Source organism: Antedon mediterranea, chromosome 1 (genome assembly GCF_964355755.1).
Source record: "Antedon mediterranea chromosome 1, ecAntMedi1.1, whole genome shotgun sequence".
Classification (NCBI taxonomy): Eukaryota; Metazoa; Echinodermata; class Crinoidea; order Comatulida; family Antedonidae; genus Antedon; species Antedon mediterranea.
Window position 1 is genome coordinate 31,614,034 of NC_092670.1, and position 4,491 is coordinate 31,618,524.

At 33.8% G+C, this 4,491-nt stretch overlaps 1 long non-coding RNA gene across 1 annotated transcript; it reads left to right on the forward strand.

The window, feature by feature from the left end:
- The first annotated feature begins 504 nt into the window (after window positions 1–504).
- Window positions 505–2,200, forward strand: LOC140049082 (uncharacterized). The gene is made up of 3 exons (XR_011845180.1): window positions 505–578; window positions 1,296–1,442; window positions 1,948–2,200. It is a non-coding gene; the product is annotated as an uncharacterized lncRNA (long non-coding RNA).
- Window positions 2,201–4,491: the final 2,291 nt, after the last annotated feature.

A 4,491-nucleotide genomic window follows, 5' to 3' on the forward strand; every position in this document is an offset into this window, starting at 1 on the left:
AAGTTTCCAGTGCACAAAATATCGAGAGAAAATTTAGATTGTGATTACATTCAACTTCTAGATAAAAGCTCAGTTGATACTTTGTATAAACAATGTGAGGAAGAGATTGATTATTTTACAGGTGATCTTGCAAAGGTGAAAGTGTTTGGTAGATGGTTTAATATACCTAGAAAACAGGTTAGTTTCTCTTTATTTTTCTTCATGGTTTCATGACGTTAATGTAGGCTACATACTATTACGTTTAAAAAGATGCATTTTTACATTTTAATTACCGGCCTACCGCACTGTTTTCGTTTTATGCAACAGAATAACAGTTAACCAGGCCTGCCGCACTATTTTCGTTTTATGCAACAGAATATTAACAGTTAACCAGAATCCAACTGATTATAATTGTATAGAGAAACATTTTTTAATAGTATGTTTCAACTCTGACAGGTTTCTTATGGTGATACGGGTTTAACATACAAATATTCAGGCAATATAGTGCCTGCCTTGCCATGGCCACCGTTCCTGAAAGATCTTCGAGATTATTTGAAAGAAGTCACAGGGTTCTACTTCAATTTTGTTTTGGTTAACAGGTACATATTTATTATATATCTATATATGTTTATATTTGTTATAATTAAATAATGCAAAGCTTTCTTATGGCAACATTGTTTAACATTGATAATGATTTATTCTCAATTTTACTCTCAAGATTGTATAATTGAACAATATCAGTAATCAGTCTTTTCGTCAACTATTAAGGCTGGTTTCCTGTCGACGTAAGAGTCAGTTTTTCTAACGTCAGTTACGATTGTTACGTCGATTTTACGTAAGAAACCAACATTTGATAGGAAACCGATTACGACAATATTTTGGTGAAATCGACGTAAACGCAAGAAAAATTAGACGATCGACAGGAAACCGGGGTATCGAATCTCCGTCTGATACGTCGATTTATCGCGAATTTACAGGAAACCGGGATTTTATTGCTTGCGATCACTTGCGTTGCGTTATTAACGATTCTTACGTAAAGTTGACTTGGAGTCAACTTTACGTAAGCGTAAGAGTCGTAAGCGCAAGATATACAATGGAAAAGGATAGGCCTATTTTTAATAGATACGAAAATACGAATTTCATTAATAAAAGCAGCTTTTTTACAACACCTCTTTACCAAAAAAGGATAAAAATTAGCCCTATACCGGTATTAAAAACGTACAATTATATTCAAGTTCTTTCTATTCACACTTTTCTTTATTTTATTGCTATCTTCTCCTTCCGGTAATTAAGTTCATTAACTATTCTTTTATTAGGAGAAATGATTCGATGTTTTTAAACAATTTAAACCGGCACTATTTGCTCCATCTGAGTTTTTCTAATCAATGTTTTTGTTGTTTGTGTTGTTATAAGAAGCATGCTATTAGACTCTGATGCAGTAGATGTAATATTAAATACAGAAGGTAAGATATTTAATTACAATTAATAATAATGATAATAATAGTAATAATAATAAAGTTATTAAATAATATTGCCATTCAATATCCCTCCACACTTAATAATAAGAAGCATACAGTAAATACTTGTTAAATAAATTTATTTACAAATACATTCTGCACAATAAGTTCAATACTATTTTATGGATTAGGCCATTTATATAAATTCTCAAAAGTAATAGATGCATACACCATGGCATAAAGAATATATAATACCGACAATCAAACCTTTAACTAAATACTATAATTACTTACTTATTAACTAAATACATTTTTAAAAAGCAAACACAAACACTTTTACTGATTACCTTAAGTGATATACAGTAACTTTCTTTGCACACTGTGTCACACAATATATATGATACAGGAAATTAAACCTTTAAATAAATCTAAAAAGTTGAGTACTAAAACTATAAACATATTTTTAAACTCTGAAACTGTGGTACACTGTACTGTAATTTCTCTCTTTCAGATGGGGCTGAAGTAAGGACACAAGTTGATTCAATCTTTCTGGTGTCATTCTTGTATATCTATTTAATAAAGCAAAACAATTTGTAAATGCAACACATACACTTTCAATGTTGATACATTATCAATGTTAATATCAATGTTTTGTTTAATTTTCAGTGGTACTAGAAGCAGACTTTCTGTTCACATGTAAAAATGTTAATAATAAATAAGTGTGATATTTCCTATGTACTGGGCAGTATTTACTTTGGAATCATTATAGGCCTCATTTTGTGTTTAAAATTTGCTCTGTAAAATATTTAACATTTTAAAACTAGTGTGTTGAAGCTTTTCAATAATTATTTTAAATCAAAGAAAAATAATTAAACATATTTAAAGTGTTTTTCACTTGTTTTTCTTAAGTTAATGACTACAAATTTTAATTTTATAGCATTTTCCTGTTAAGCAGCTGAACTACTGTTATTCGTTATAATTATGTGTACAGTATGATAACATTTTTAGTTACAAACATTTAGTTTTTAAACACATTCCAACCAAAGGGCATGTAAAAGAAGAGTTTCACTGTAGATCATTTTTGTTGCAGTTTAGAAGTTGGAATTATTGTGTAGAGTGTGTAGATCCAATACATTAAAATGTTAAAATGTTTTTTTTTTAATTTGGCCTATCATATAAAATAAAGTCACACTAAAAAAAAAAGAGAGATTTATGCCTAATTCCAAAGCTAGCCTAGCTACTGTAGGCCTACAGATGGTGGTCCACTTGGGATAGGCCTAGTACTTGTTTGTAGGGCCTAGCCTAGTAGGCTAGTATAGGAGGCCTACTACTACTAAGTACTAGGGGCCTAGGCTATATAGTAGGTAGGCCTAAAAAGGCTTTTAGTAGTAGACTAGCCTAGGCCTAGTATTACTAAGTAGGCCTAGGCTAGGCCTACAAGAAGGCTACGGTCTAGGACATTTTTAGTACAGGCCTCTTGCCTATATTACAGTAAAATAGTAGTGGTTATGATGTAGGACTGGGCCTGGGCCTAGGCATGTTCCGTTTTATGTAGCTAGGCCTATGTACAGTATATGCCACACAGCATGTATGCCTTTCTAAGCCTAGGCTGCCTACCTGAAAAACAATTGCCTGACATGGGCAACCATCGATCGAGCAAACACAGAAGCGTAAGAAAAAATTTCAACTTTACGTAACGATCATAAGACGACCGTAAGCGCTTGAAGTTAAACAAGGCCAACAGCCATTAAGTCGCGTGCTACAATGCATAGTGATACCGGACCGACAGACAGACCGACAGACCGACAGACCGACAGACAGACCGACAGACAGACCGACAGACAGACCGACAGACAGACCGACAGAAAGACAGACAGAGAGACCGAAAGACCGACATAGTGAACTATACTGACCGAAATTACTGAACATGTTTAAAAATGTTGAAATGTTTAAAAACATTTATTTTTTTTTAATTTACACGTGCGTAGCCTGTCACTTTCGACTGCTCGTATAACGTAATTTCGAGTTGAAAAGTAAGTCAAGAAAACAGAAATCGGCCAAAAAGAGTGCGCAATAACATTTAACGCGCAGTGCGCGCGCAAAAATATGCGCACTCATGGCAATTTTGTAAACGCTTAAAATTGCCTGAAATGTACTCTTATTTCATCGAAAATAAATTTTGAAAATGTTAAGCGCGCGTACGCATGCGTTACATGCGCTACGCACATAATTGTATTGCCATATGATGATTTATGCCCTGAAATTTATGAGTACCAAATTTTATTTAATTGTGATTCATGGTTGTGAAGATATGATTACAAACGTGATTTCGTTAAATCGTGCGTAGACCACGTAATTTTTTATTGCGCACCGTCAAAACATAACCACATTGATTCTTGGCCATAAGGAATATACTGTGAAAAATTGACCTAGCTAGATTAAACTGATATCAAGATAAGGTCAGAAAGCGATAAAACGCATAGTGATACCGGACCGACAGACAGACAGACAGACAGACCGACAGACAGACCGACAGACAGACCGACAGACAGACAGACAGACAGACAGACCGACCGACCGACATAGTGAACTATAAAGTCGCTTCCACGCGACTAAAAAGTCAACTTTACGTAAGGGTCGTTATCGGCTCGTGAGCCTGCGGTTTAGAACGATCAAAACGACGTTCACTTTTGTTCAACTTAGAATCTCTCACTTTTTTAACAGCACAAAACTGTGTTTAATTACGTTGTACGGTTTATTGTTTTTATGCTAAAAAGGATATTTATTTTCTAGCTTAAATTACAGTACAATTTTTTTTATTTTAATGTATGTTTCTTTACTTGATATGCAGACGGTAATGATTCTATTGGTGAACATAAAGACGATGAGAAAGATATCAACAAATTTAGTTCAATCGCGTCCATTTCATTAGGTCAAACACGATTGTTTAGATTTCGCCATGGTGCTACACGTGGAAAGAGACACAAAAGAAGTATTGAACCAGTAAATGTTGATCTTAAACACGGTAGCTTACTAATGATGAATTATCCAACTA